We start from the raw sequence: 15,015 nt of genomic DNA on the forward strand, positions 1-15,015 counted from the left end.
CAGAATGAGATCATCAGCAAGGAAATTTCAGAAGACTCTGAGAGGCTGCTGGTAATCAAAAGGTTAGCTGAATATCAGCATTGCTTCCTTTGACAGAGCAAGTCTGAACTTTCATATTCCAGATCAGGACTTCCTTACTTGCTTTCTTCCTTTCTGCCACCTAAATGTAGATGAAGAAGTGGTGAGCTCAGAGGTAGTCTCAGATAATCATTTTGCCAAAGCCAGATAATGCTGAATAAAGGAGGATCAGATGTACAAATGTACAGCTGTACAAAGTTTCAAAAGTGATGCTATTAGAAGATTGCAGTTTCAGTTTTGTTTAGTTAAAGAACTTGATCTGCTTATTAGCACCAGGCAACTTCCAGTTCTCAGTTCTGGGATTCAGATGTCCCTCACTGACCACTCCAGTAAAAATAACTCCACTTAATTCTCTTGGTTCTTCTCCACCATGCATTTAGAAAGTAGGAGATCTGCAGATTCAATACTTGTTCAAAGTGAGACTTCTCAAAGGCAAAAAAGGAATCTATTATATTCAGCATTTAGGGAATTTCTGCCTTAAAGAAAGTGCAAGACCTGAAGCTGTTTCAATGTAATAATAAGGTTAGGTGGAGGAAGGAGTTGAATTGCAGGATAGAAGTTCAGCAAGAAAGGAGTAAGAACTACCAGCCAAAATAATCTAATAGGTTCAAATAATAATTTGCCATTGTGAAGTGCAGGTGAAATACATTGAGGCTGCATGTTATAGAAAGGACAAATAGGTTTTATGAACCAAAGTGCCGCTTTGATGTAAATACTTTAAAAGCAAAATATACCTATTTAAAATGCATTTAACTTCCTGCAGAGGCAAAGCAGCTATAAAAGGAAATGAAGCTTGTATTAGCCAAGTCTGGTAGAGAAATACTATAACATTGATAATGTGGCAGAAATAGAAATAACAGATATGAGATAAGGGTTTTGGGAAAAGGAGAAAAAGCTCTATGTGAGTAGACAGTACAATAAAGCAGTTATCAGATATATTGCCTAGAAGTAATCTGATATTATGAACAGTTCATGAAATGTGGAGAAAGGTATTCCCCAAATGAGCACTGTAAAGCTGAGGCAAATAGTAAATTTTACCATATTCTGTATATTTATTCTATTTGTAGGTTGTTTCAAGACTGAACCCTGTCAGATTAGTTGAGCAACGTAGAAACTCTTGACAGAAATACATATATAGTCCAGATAGGTGGCAAGAGAATTTGTACTTTAAATCCAGACAGAACATTCTTTATTGCAATCTAAGGCAATAATATATCCCATTGTACAGAGCAGCAGGAGAAACTGGGAACACTCTCAATTCAGTCAGCACACAGAGATCAGGAAAATGAACTATGGTGACTAACATGGCCACCCAATCAGTGTCCTGTTCTTCAAAGATGCTTCTTCTTCACCCATTAGTGCCTCTTTCAGACAGAAGCTCACACAGAGCTTATTTTAGATTTGTTAGGTGTAGAGTTTGGGCTGCCATTCATAATAAACATGATAATGGAGGTACAGATCACATAGGTCTTTATTCAAAACAAGGCAAATGCTGACCATGCAGAGGTGTCTACTCATCCCATTATGAGTGCCAGTTAGAAAAATAAAGATATTTTATGTGGGATTGCTGAGATTTCAAAGAACAGCATACTCATTTTCCAAGTCAGAACAGAAATTGTAGGAAAAAAGAAAATAAAAAACAATATATCCTTATTTATTTCTTGCAAAAGAACCATAACAGTTTAAACAAATTTAGAGCAACTGGGGGGGGAAGCTAATAGTTATATCAGAGAACATACCAACCTGGCCATAATTTAAAAAATATTATGGAAAAAGTAGGAAAACCCAGCAGAACAATCTAAGCGGAAAAGGATGCTTCGTGTTGCAAACTGTTCTCCATTTAATCATCCAGAATTTCTAAAAACTTGTAACCCAAGGTATACTTAGATCACAACATGGCATTAAGGTGAATAACAAATTGCTTGCAGAGGCTGATGTCAAAAGCTAGTTTGGCTGCTGTTCAATTCAAGCTGCTGCCTTTTTATAGTAACACATTGGTTAAACTTTTTGAAAGCTGTGGGACTCGGAACAGAACATCGTGAAGCCTACATTTTATCACCACTACATTTTGTCCTGAGCACACATAAAAGCAAGAAAAACTTTGCTTAAATACTAAGGGAGAGGAGAAGATGGTCCTCCGAATTAGGGAAATAAATATTTTCATTCATGTTTCTAAAACCACTGAAGATGAGATAAAATGGATGTTAGCCATATTATATAGGCAGAACCAGGCTGCCTGTCTCCAAGCTTTATTCTTCTGTCATTTATTTCAGTAAATTGCCAATTGCACTTTGCAAAAGTATGATACTGAAATTATTCTTTCTCCTTGTTTTGTCTTGCAGACTAATTGGAAACCCACTTCAAGGTCACTGCTTCAGGCCCTGCCAGACAATGATACCACCAGCCTTTATGTCACAGAGCATGAGTCAAAGGCTCCTTTGAAGCTAAACCTCTTTACAGATGGTGAAGAAGACAGCAAGTATGACACTTGTCAGTCAGAAGAACCTAGCAATAACATAGACATAAGCCTAAGGCACAAAGAAATCCCTGAAAAAGCAGTTACAACTGAAAAAGAGGGAATAATTTCCATTACAGTACCACTCTTGAGTGACTACACCAGCATGGAGTTCAGCCAGAAAGCCCTGATGAGTCTGACAGTGAATCTGCCTGCAAGAGCTGCTCAACCTCATCTGGAAATGGAACTAAGCAGTAAGCCAGCACAAACTCACTCGCAGAGGCGATCAGCTCCGGTGCAGGCGCGTCCTGCAGCAGAGCGGCGGATCGCGGCGTACAGGGGGGTTTCCTGAGCCGGGGAACCCACAGGGGAGCGCAGAGACCCGCCGGGAGTCAGCAGCTCTCCCGAGGGCGGCTGACGAGGCGTGGGCGGGGCCAGGAGCAACGGCTGCCACCCCCCATTCCCACTAAAGGCAGCCCCAGGGAGCGCTAGCCACCAGGATGGGCAAACAGGGCGTGGCGCGGCAGTTCGCGAGGGAGGGCGCCTCTTCGAAGGAGAGGCATTCCACGGGCCGAGTGGGGGACTCGGCGTTTACATAACCCAGCAACTGGGCACAGGTCAAGGGCACTCATCCTACCCGACCCTCAAGGCAGAATGGTGGGCACTCGTCTGAGGGTAAAGGCCGCGGCTCCAGCTGGGGGGTCTGCACCATCTACCCCAGCGGTGGCCGATGCCTCCATGCAGATGGAACTGCTGAAGGGAGAGGCTGCAGTGCAGACCTCAGGCTGCAGGAAGTGCCTAGACCTCTCTCCTGGGGCAGGGACAGGCAGCAGACCTGCCTGCAAAAGGTGTGCCCAGGTTGAGGACCTCCTGCAGCAGGTGGCTGAGCTGCAGGAGGTGGTGAGAAGACTGTGTAACATCAGGGAGGCAGAGAAGGAGCTAGATAGCTGGTTCCAAGCGCAGTCTGCAGCGGACCCGCAGCCCATGGCCAAACAGCCAAAAACTCCCCCACTGGCACACGCAGAAGGGAGCAGGGGGGCCAATAATGCAGAAGAATGGACGGTTGCAAAGGCAAGGACCAGCAGGAGGAAGAGACTTCCCCCAAAGCCTGAGGTGCCCTTGCAGAACCGCTTCACCGCTCTGCAGGCCAAAGAGGAAAGTCCTGTCATACCAGGAGAAGCGCTGGAGCTGAGTAACACAGCCCGATCTGCCCCCCGTATAACAACCAGCACCACTAAGAAAAGGCAATGGGTGATAGCAGTAGGCGACTCTCTTCTGAGAGGTACGGAGACACCCATTTGCTGACCAGATGCACTCTCTAGAGTGGTGTGCTGCTTACCGGGAGCTCGCATCAGGGATGTCACCGAGAGGCTACCAAGCCTCGTACAGTCCCCTGACTATTATCCGCTGCTGCTGTTTCACGTGGGCACCAGTGACACAGCCAGGAGCAGTCTGAGGACTATCAAGAAGGACTACAGAGCCCTGGGAGCAGCAGTAAGGGACTCAGGAGCGCAGGTAGTTTTTTCATCAATCCTGCCGGTCAAAGGGAAGGGGTTTGAAAGGGCCAGTCGAATCTGGCGAGTCAACAAATGGTTACGGGACTGGTGCCGCAGCCAGGAGTTCGGCTACTTACACCATGGGACTCGCTTTGAGAAACCTGGTCTACTGGGGGTTGACGGGGTCCATCTGTCAGAGGAGGGGAAGAGCATCTTCAGTCATAGGCTTGCCAAGCTGGTGAAGAGGGCTTTAAACTAGAGATGCCGGGGGAGGGGAACCTCAGTCCATCCCACTCCTACCAGTTTGATGCCAGGGCCAGGAATAGATGCCCAGAGCCTGGAGAAGGAACACAGGTCAGCAGGAGAGCGCCTGAAGAGCAGCACAAAGGAACTCCAGCCAGTAAGACAGCTTCATCGGGGGCCCAACTTAAATGCCTCTATGCAAATGCACGTAGCATGGGGAATAAACAAGAGGCGTTAGAGACGTGCGCATGCCTGCAGGGCTATGACCTTATTGGCATCACGGAGACGTGGTGGGATGGCTCCTATGACTGGAGTGTTGGGATGGAGGGGGGATACAGGCTCTTTAGGAAGGACAGGCAGGGGAGACGAGGAGGGGGTGTCACCCTCTTTGTCAATGACCAGCTGGAGTGCATGGAGCTCTGCCTGGGGATGGATGAGGAGCCGACCGAGAGCTTATGGGTCAGGATTAAAGGGAAGGCAGGGACAGGTGACATTACGGTGGGAGTCTGCTGCAGGCCACCTGACCAGGAAGACCGAGTGGATGAGGCCCTCTATAGACAGATGGGAGCAGCCTCACACTCACAAGCCCTGGTCCTCATGGGGGACTTTCAACCACCCCGACATCTGTTGGAGGGACAACACGGCAGGGCATAAGCAATCCGGGAGGTTCCTGGAATGCGTCGATGATAACTTCCTTCTCCAAGTGGTAGAGGAGCCAATGAGGAGAGGTGCTATGCTGGACCTTGTTTTCACCAACATGGAGGGGCTGGTGGGGAACGTGAAGCTCAAGGGCAGCCTGGGCTGCAGTGACCACAAAATGGTGGAGTTCAAGATCCTTAGGGCACCGAGGAGGGCGCACAGCAAGCTCACTACCCTGGACTTCAGGAGAGCAGACTTTGGCCTCTTCAGGGATCTGCTTGGTAGAGTGCCATGGGACAAAGCCCTGGAGGGAAGAGGGGCCCAAGAAAGCTGGGTAATAGTCAAGGATCACCTCCTTCAAGCTCAGGAGTGATGCATCCCAACAAAGAGGGAGTCAGGCAAAAACGCCAGGAGGCCTGCGTGGATGAACAAGGAGCTCCTGGACAAACTCAAACACAAAAAGGAAGCCTACAGAGGGTAGAAGCAAGGACAGGTAGCCTGGGAGGAATACAGAGAAATTGTCTGAGCAGCCAGGGATCAGGTTAGGAAAGCTAAAGCCCTGATAGAATTAAATCTGGCCAGGGACATCAAGGGCAACAAGAAAAGATTCTATAGGTATGTCGGGGATAAAAGGAAGACGAGGGAAAATGTGGGCCCTCTCCGGAACGAAACGGGAGACCTGGTTACCCGGGACATGGAGAAGGCGGAGGTACTCAATGACTTTTTTGCCTCGGTCTTCACCGGCAAGTGCTCGAGCCTCACCGCCCAAGCCACAGAAGGCAAAGGAGGGGACTGGGAGAATGAAGAGCCACCCACTGTGGGAGAACATCAGGTTCAAGACCATCTAAGGCACCTGAAGCTGCACAAGTCCATGGGACCTGATGAGATCCATCCGCAGGTCCTGAAGGAACTGGCGGATGAAGTTGCTAAGCCACTATCCATCGTACTTGAGAAGTCGTGGCAGTCCGGAGAAGTTCCCACTGACTGGAAAAGGGGAAACATAACCCCCATTTTTAAAAAGGGAAAAAAGGAAGACCCGGGGAACTACAGGCCAGTCAGTCTCACCTCTGTGCCTGGGAAGATCATGGAACAGATCCTCCTGGAAGCTATGCTAAGGCACATGGAGGACAGGGAGGTGATTCGAGACAGCCAGCATGGCTTCACCAAGGGCAAGTCCTGCCTGACTAACCTAGTGGCCTTCTATGATGGAGTGACTACATCAGTGGACATGGGAAGGGCTACAGATGTCGTCTATCTGGACCTCTGCAAGGCCTTTGACACGGTCCCCCACAACATCCTTCTCTCTAAACTGGAGAGGTATGGATTTGATGGGTGGACTGTCCGGTGGGTGAGGAATTGGTTAGATGGTCACATCCAGAGGGTAGTGGTCAACGGCTCAATGTCCAGATGGAGGTTGGTGACGAGTGCCATCCCGCAGGGGTCCGTATTGGGACCGGTACTATTTAATATCTTCATCAATGACATAGACAGTGGGATCGAGTGCACCCTCAGCAAGTTTGCAGATGACACCAAGCTGAGTGGTGCGGTCGACACACCAGAGGGACGGGATGCCATCCAGAGGGACCTGGACAAGCTCGAGAAGTGGGCCCGTGTGAACCTCATGAGCTTCAACAAGGCCAAGTGCAAGGTCCTGCACCTGGGTCGGGGCAACCCCCAGTATCAATACAGGCTGGGGGATGAAGGGATTGAGAGCAGCCCTGCGGACAAGGACTTGGGGGTACTGGTGGATGAAAAGCTGGACATGAGCCAGCAATGTGCGCTCGCAGCCCAGAAGGCCAATCGTATCCTGGGCTGCATCAAAAGAAGCGTGGCCAGCAGGTCGAGGGAGGGGATTCTGCCCCTCTACTCTGCTCTGGTGAGACCCCACCTGGAGTACTGCGTCCAGCCCTGGAGCCCTCAGCATAAGAAAGACATGGACCTGTTGGAGCGGGTCCAGAAGAGGGCCACGAAAATGATCAGGGGGATGGAACACCTCTCCTATGAAGAAAGGCTGAGAGAGTTGGGGTTGTTCAGCCTAGAGAAGAGAAGGCTTTGGGGAGACCTTATTGCAGCCTATCAGTACTTAAAGGGGGCTTATAAAAAAGATGGCAGCAGACTTTAGTAGGGCCTGTAGCGATAGGACAAGGGGGAATGGCTTTAAACTAAAGGGGGGTAGATTTAGACTATATATAAGGAAGAAATTTTTTATGCTGAGGGTGGTGAAGCACTGGCACAGGTTGCCCAGAGAGGTGGTGGATGCCCCATCCCTGGAAACATTCAAGGTCAGGCTGGACGGGGCTCTGAGCAACCTGATCTAGTTGAAGATGTCCCTGCCCACGGCAGGGGGGTTGGACTAGATGACCTTTAGAGGTCCCTTCCAACCCAAACTATTCTATGATTCTATGAAACTGAGCATCATGTTTTGTTTGCTCCCCAAGACTACCTCAAACAAAGCCAGGTAATATTTTTGCCATCTGGACCAACTTTGATGGGACATGTCAATTTGAACTGAAGCATCTTGATAATTTCCCATACCATAAAATCAAGTTCCAAAACCTCTGATGCTAATGGAGCCATTAGGATCATATGACAGTCAGCTTGTAACAATAGTTATTCTCTATTTCAATAAGCTTCCTTGGTGAAATAGATTGATTATATAATTAGTTATTTCACCACAGTCATTCTGTGGAAACTCCTACTGTCTTCACACAGGCAAAACTTTCATGGAACTGTATGAACAACCTTCCAGTAAGTTACATCTTGCTAGTTGCTTAGTCCCAGGGCACTCAGGGAGCCATTTCAAGGCTTCTACTCTAAACACAATGTTGTTCTAGTCATCAGGAGAGTTCTCTGATCAGTGCGACCAGTTTAAGATCTGATTTTCAGGTCTGATAAGCTCTTCAGTAAAAATCCCAGCAAAAGCATCTACCACTCCAAAGAAGCTCTCCAGTTGGTCAAAGCTGGCCAAACAAAAGAGTGAGAGGCCTTGAGTTTAGGAATGGAGAATGATGCTTATCCATCTATGTAAAGCACTTAATCTTAGATGAAGATACTCCCATAGGCATGGAGTGATTTGTCTTAGCGGCAATCTTCTGTAAACAGTGCTCAGAAGTGACTGATGTAAGCAGTCCCAAGTTTTGTTACCTACTTTCATACAGATCCCATCAAACACAGTACTAGAACACAGTTAACATCATTCAGGCAGTTCTTCATGAAAACAGTGCCATCGAGAGAGAGAGAAAAAGGCAAACCAAGAGCCTGTGACACAGAGTCAAAAGCTCTGAGACAAGTGTCTTTTGTAAGTAGAGGGCTTTAATGAAGTGCTTCATTATTTTACAATTTTTGTAGCAGTTACTGAGATTGACTCAGATTGAAAGGATCCTGTGGGGATGGGAATCTCACTAACGGACATTCCTGAGTTTGATTTTAATGAGCAAACACTGCACCACCTGGCATGACAAGGCACTTAAGCAGAAAACAACGGAGAAAGGAATGTGCAGCTGGAAGGAGAAAAACAAGATAAAGACCATGAAGGCATTTCGCATGATCAGGAAGAACGGGCCAATCTGCTAGAGCATAGATGCGCGTGAACACAAGGCTATAACCTATCTGCAAGCTGCAGGTAGCGCGTGTACACTTCTGCTTGCTATAAAAGATGCTAACAAAAAGCAATAAAGGTCTTTGGTTGCCGTGTCTGCCGGAGTCCGTGCCGCTTTTCACCCCCACAAATGGCGCCCAACGTGGGGCGAAAATGCTGGAACAGAGCACCGGTGGGGAGCCAGCTGAACGAGTCACAGCCAGCGGGAGACAGAGCAGTCTCAGGAAAGAGCTGGAGCTGGAACTTTGAATCATCGCCTCATCGGAGCAGAGGTGAGCAGCTGGGAAACTTAAAATGGGATCGCAACTAACTAAGGAGGAGGAATCTATACTATGTACTATTAAGAAGCTGTTAGAAAAGTGTGGAATTAAGTATGATGATTATACCCTCCGCCTATTGCTTTCATGGCTAAAACGAAAGGGAATTCCCCTTGATTCGGCTACTGCTTTTAACGGCGAGCGGGAGACCCGCTACGGGGCGCGGGACTTGCTCAGTTAATGGGGGAGGACCCTGTCAATACGCCGCAACTGCAGCTGTTGCTGGTGCCTGAAATTTTAAGACAATCGGCAGACCTTGCATTTCAAGCAATGATAAAGGTCCCTGATACAGGACGACCGGTAAAATCTTTTACTAGCATTAAGCAAGGGACCAACGAACCTTATATGGATTTTATCGACAAGCTCCAAGAAGCTATTCAAAAACAAATACAAAATCCTGAAGCCAAAGAGGCATTGCTTATGAAATTGGCTATAGAGAATGCCAATGAGGACTGTAAAAGAGTCTTGCAGACATTGCGAAATCCGACCATAATAGACATGCTTGACGCGTGCAATCGTGTGGGTTCAATTACACATAAGAATGAGGTTTTTGCAGCCTGTTTAGCTGCTGCCTTACGTCCCGGTAACAAAGCGTGTTTCCGCTGTGGAAACTCGGGGCATTTTAAACGGCAATGTCCTGAGAATCCTGTACAGAAGGGAGGATCGGAAGGAATTCAGCAGCCCCCTGGTATTTGCCCACGCTGCCGCAAGGGGAGGCACTATGTTAATCAATGCTGGTCGAAATACGATCTCCGCGGTCGACCCTTGTCGGGAAACGGGAAGTCGAGCGCGAGGTGGGGGCGCGCACCGACACAAATGCCACCCCAAAATCCCCAACCCCAAAACCCCATGAGACCGCTGTCTCAGCAGGCCTGGGTCACTTCAAGGCCAGAACCATCGGCAGTGCCGGAGTGGATGTCTCCACAGCCACCAATCTCTCTATAAACGATCAGACTGTGCACAGGGTGCCCCTCAATGTGAGAGGCCCCCTTGGCCAGGGGCTGAGTGCCCTATTGGTGGGGAGGTCCAGTGCTACTATACAGGGTTTGTTTGTGTTACCTGGGGTTATCGACTCTGATTATACGGGACAGCTGCAAGCGTTGCTATGGACCCCCTCTCCTCCAGTATTTATTCCAGCTGGAAGCAGGATTGCACAGCTAGTTCCTTTTAAGAGTATGGTTCGTAATCGGGATCCTATTTCCCGGGGAGCTGGTGGATTTGGGTCCACAGGTGAACCAAATATTTTTTGGATTCAGCTTGTCCAAAGAACTCAGCCCACTTTGACCTGCACTCTAAAGAATAAAGGCAGCAAACCGGAACAACTGGTAGTGAAGGGAATGATAGATACAGGGGCAGACGTTACTATCATCAGTACTGCAAAGTGGCCTGGATCATGGGAAACCATCCCGGTCAACACGGGGCTAGTGGGAATCGGAGGCCTGTCGACGTCCAGGCAGAGTGCCAACTTAATACAGATTGTAAGCCCAGAAGGACAGGTTGCAACTATTCGACCTTTTGTGGTTCCTGTGCCGTTAAACCTGTGGGGACGAGATGTCTTGAGCACTTGGGGACTAGTGATTGGCACTGCTGATCCGCATCAACATTTTTAGCGGGGGTCACTGGCGCTCGGCCCACCGTTCGACTCACATGGCTCACCAATCAGCCAGTGTGGGTGGATCAGTGGCCCCTATCACAGGAAAAGGCCGACGCGTTGCAAACGTTAGTGGACGAGCAAGTGAGTCAAGGACATCTGGTTCCCACCACCAGCGCCTGGAACACCCCAGTGTTTGTTATAAAAAAGAAAAGTGGTAAATGGAGACTTCTACATGATTTACGGCAAGTAAATGCCGTGATTCAAGATATGGGGACATTGCAACCAGGTATGCCTTCACCGACATTGATACCTCGTCAATGGGACATTGTGATTATCGATTTGAAAGACTGCTTTTTCACGATTCCCTTAGCGCCGGAAGATGCTCCCAGATTTGCCTTCTCTCTCCCAGTTGTAAACCATCAAGGGCCTAGGCTGCGATATCATTGGACGGTGTTGCCCCAGGGCATGAAAAACAGTCCCACAATATGTCAAATGTATGTTGCGCGTGCGTTGTCGCCCATAAGAAACAAATATCCTGACTTAATTTGTTATCACTACATGGACGATATTTTAATCGCCGGACGAGACCCAAAGGAACTCGTCACAGTTATGAAAGATATGTTGCAGGGGTTAAAGACATACGGCTTGCAAATAGCTCCTGAAAAGGTGCAAGTGCAAGCCCCGTGGAAGTACTTGGGGTGGAAGATTTTAGAACATACAATACAGCCCCAACCCATAACCTTGCAATCTAACATTAAAACACTGAATGACTTGCAAAAACTAGTAGGGACTATCAATTGGGTACGCCCATTGCTGGGAATAGATAATGACATGTTAAACCCACTGTTCAAGTTGTTAAAGGGTAATCCTGAGTTGACATCTCCACGAGAATTAACGACAGAGGCCAAACAAGCGCTACAAAAAATATCACAGGCGCTTACCGAAAGGCAAGCACAACGCGTAACTGAAGGATTGGGAGTTAACTTGTATGTCCTAAATCAGTCCCGACAAGCAGTGGGCCTCTTAGGCCAATGGGACACCAAGGGTACCCAGGATCCCTTAGCCATCATTGAGTGGGTATTCCTGCCGCATCAAGCACCAAAAACGATAGTGACAAGGGTGGAAATGTTTTCGATGCTTGTGCGAAAGGGACGCGCGTGATGTTTGGAATTAACGGGCACAGATCTTAAAACAATTTATCTCCCACTGACTAAAGACCACCTTAATTGGTGTGAGGCTAATAGCCTAGAACTACAGATAGCGCTGGAAAACTTTAAGGGACAAATTCTAATTCACTATCCATCTCACAAATTATTCTCCCTTAATGAGGAAATTAGTATAATTCCTGAATCGTTGAGTAAGGAGGTACCTGTCGAAGGACCCACCTTATTCACCGATGGATCAGGACGAACAGGTAAGGCAGTTATAGTGTGGTGTGAAAAAGGGGAATGGAAACATCAAGTTCACCATGTTGTAGGAAGTCCTCAGCTGGTGGAAATATACGCAGTAATTCAGGTCTTTCGCCAATGGGAGATGCCATTAAATTTGGTTACTGATTCTCAGTACGTCGCCAACATTGTCAGGCGCTTGGAAAAGGCTTGGCTCAAAGAAGTTGATAACGAACCAGTGTTTTTAATGTTCAAACAGGTATGGGACTTGTTGAATCGCCGCGTAAACCCGTATTACGTGCTCCACGTGAGGAGTCATACCTCTCTCCCAGGGTTTATATCAGAAGGGAATGCGCGAGCTGATCGTCTCGCTGCCCCTGTATGGACAGTCCCTGTACCAGACGTTTCTACACAAGCCCGATTGTCGCACAAGTTTTTCCATCAATCTGCCCGAATGCTGCGTCGACAATTTGGGTTGACTTGGGACACGGCACGAAGTATTGTACAAATGTGTCCTGACTGTCAGCAATTAGTTCCCATACCCCAAACAGGGGTAAATCCCCGAGGAGAAAAGGCCCTACAGATTTGGCAATCCGATGTTACTCATATCGGAGAATTTGGCAAACAAAAATATGTGCATGTTTCCATCGATACGTTCTCCGGAGCTCTATGGGCGACCGCAGAGACCGGAGAAAAAAGCAAAGATATTTTACGGCACTGGAAAGGGGCCTTTGCTGCTCTAGGGGTTCCACACCAGATCAAAACGGACAATGGGCCCGGGTACATAAGCGCAAAGACGCAGGCCTTTTTGGCACAATGGGGCATTCGACATATCACTGGTATCCCTTATTCCCCTCAGAGCCAGGGTATTGTTGAGCGGGCTCATCTCACTCTCAAGCAGCTACTACAAAAACAAAAAGGGGGAATGCTAGGGGAATCACCGCAAGCCCGCCTCCATAAAGCAATATATGTGTTAAATCATCTTACAATAAGGGAAGACAGGACAGCAGTTGGCAGCCCTAACACGGTAATAGCGAGACACTTTACATCTTGTAACTCAGCTTCTCCAGCAGGAGAAAGGGCTCGGGTGTGGGTCAAGTCATTGGAAAATAGCCAATGGGAAGGCCCTTATGATCTTATAACATGGGGGAGAGGATATGCTTGTGTTTCCACAGATCGTGGACCCCGGTGGATACCTGCCCGCTGCGTTCGACCGTATCTGGACAAGGAGCCCAAGGAGGCCACAGATGCATCAATGGTTTGAAGTAGATTACTGGGACTTACACAAAGTATCTCATTCGATATTTGGGGAACCACCTAGTGGGCCAGGCCATGCCGGGGTATATAGGGGACCAAGTGGGTTGCCATTAGCTGTGGACTGGGAACACCAGGCAGCAGAGAACAGTCAACTGGATAATCGAGAGGTGACAGGAATTCCCTGCCTCCAGTGTCCCGGATCAACACATCACGCATGGACTTTGTGCAAATGTGATAATTGCAAAAAAAAAAAAACCCTGGTATTGTCACTCTCAGTTCCGGGCGGGAAGGTGCACAAGGTGTAAAGGGAATACCACGGGGAACGCCGAACCACAGAATCTACAGCTAGTGTGTGGGAGATCACATTGTGTCCCCCAGCTGTGGACTGTGTGGGAAACGGACTGGGAAAGTACCAAACGACAGTGTGACAAACGACTTGGGTGGAAACGGAACAAAAAGAGAACGTAAACCATGATGCCAGTATGGGGGGGGGTGTCTTGTGGCTAGTATCACTGTGTGCGGTTGCTGCGTTATGGGCACCCTCACAGCCAAAGGAAAATGTTTGGGTAACTCTGGCCAATCAGACAGGACAGGATTCCATCTGCCTGTCGATATCTTCCCCCGGTAACCCCTTTTCTACCTGCCTAGTGGGGCTTCCTTTAGATAACTGGGACTTGGGCCTGATTAGTCCTTTCAAGGAGGCCTGCGGGGGGGGACGACACGCCACCGACAATTGGGATGGATGCCTACCACATCTTAATCACTTGCCAATAGAACCTCAGGAACTCGAGCTATTAGGGTCCATAAAAATGGATTGGTGTTTGTATTTCAATTATTCAGGGGCCAATGTTTCCTGAGCCTGGCCTGGCATTCCCTCTCATATTAAAGGTGGGCCGTGTTCGTTGGGAAGATTAACTCTACTAATGCCAAACACATCTATGATCCTAGACCACAGAAGGAGCACCCCTAAGACGCGCAGTAAGTGCAGAGCACATGCCTACACTTCACAATGTGATGATGCTGTCGACCTATGGAACCGGAACACTATAGCTGCGGTTGCAATCTTGGCTCCAGGTGTCGCAGCAGCAAAGAGTTTGGTCACATTAAATAAATTAGGATGTTGGCTAGCGAAACAATCAAATGCAACCTCTGAAGCACTAACGGGATTATTAATGGATGTAGATTCTATACGACATGCTACTTTGCAAAATAGAGCAGCGATAGATTTTTTGCTTTTAGCGCAAGGCCATGGGTGTGAAGAGTTGGAGGGAATGTGTTGTATGAACCTATCTGATCATTCGGAATCAATTCACCGCAGCATTCAGATGTTGAAGGAAGGAGTACAGAAGCTAAGAGTGGAAGACCCCTGGGACTGGTTGGATAAATTATTCGGGAAATGGGGTCTAAGTGGCTGGTTAAAAGGACTAGCCAAGCTAGGAGGGCTATGCTTAGTAACGTTCCTTTGCATCCTGGTTTGTGTGCCGCGTCTGTTACAAGGTATGCGAAAAATGATTGAAAGATCTGTTTCAGCAGTGTTTTTAGTAAAACAAAAAGGGGGAGATGTGGGGATGGGAATCTCACTAACGGACATTCCTGAGTTTGATTTTAATGAGCAAACACTGCACCACCTGGCATGACAAGGCACTTAAGCAGAAAACAACGGAGAAAGGAATGTGCAGCTGGAAGGAGAAAAACAAGATAAAGACCATGAAGGCATTTCGCATGATCAGGAAGAACGGGCCAATCTGCTAGAGCATAGATGCGTGTGAACACAAGGCTATAACCTATCTGCAAGCTGCAGGTAGCGCGTGTACACTTCTGCTTGCTATAAAAGATGCTAACAAAAAGCAATAAAGGTCTTTGGTTGCCGTGTCTGCCGGAGTCCGTGCCGCTTTTCACCCCCACAGGATCCCCCTGTGCTCTCTGCTTTCAAGAGGACTCTGTTCAAGT

At 48.0% G+C, this 15,015-nt stretch overlaps 1 pseudogene; it reads left to right on the forward strand.

Moving 5' to 3' along the window:
- LOC143172236 (interleukin-31 receptor subunit alpha-like) overlaps positions 1-7,423 on the forward strand; it is a 49,994-nt pseudogene extending 42,571 nt beyond the window's left edge.
- The last annotated feature ends 7,592 nt before the right edge of the window (positions 7,424-15,015 follow it).

The sequence above is a fragment of the Aptenodytes patagonicus genome, chromosome W (assembly GCF_965638725.1).
Source record: "Aptenodytes patagonicus chromosome W, bAptPat1.pri.cur, whole genome shotgun sequence".
NCBI classification, from domain to species: Eukaryota; Metazoa; Chordata; class Aves; order Sphenisciformes; family Spheniscidae; genus Aptenodytes; species Aptenodytes patagonicus.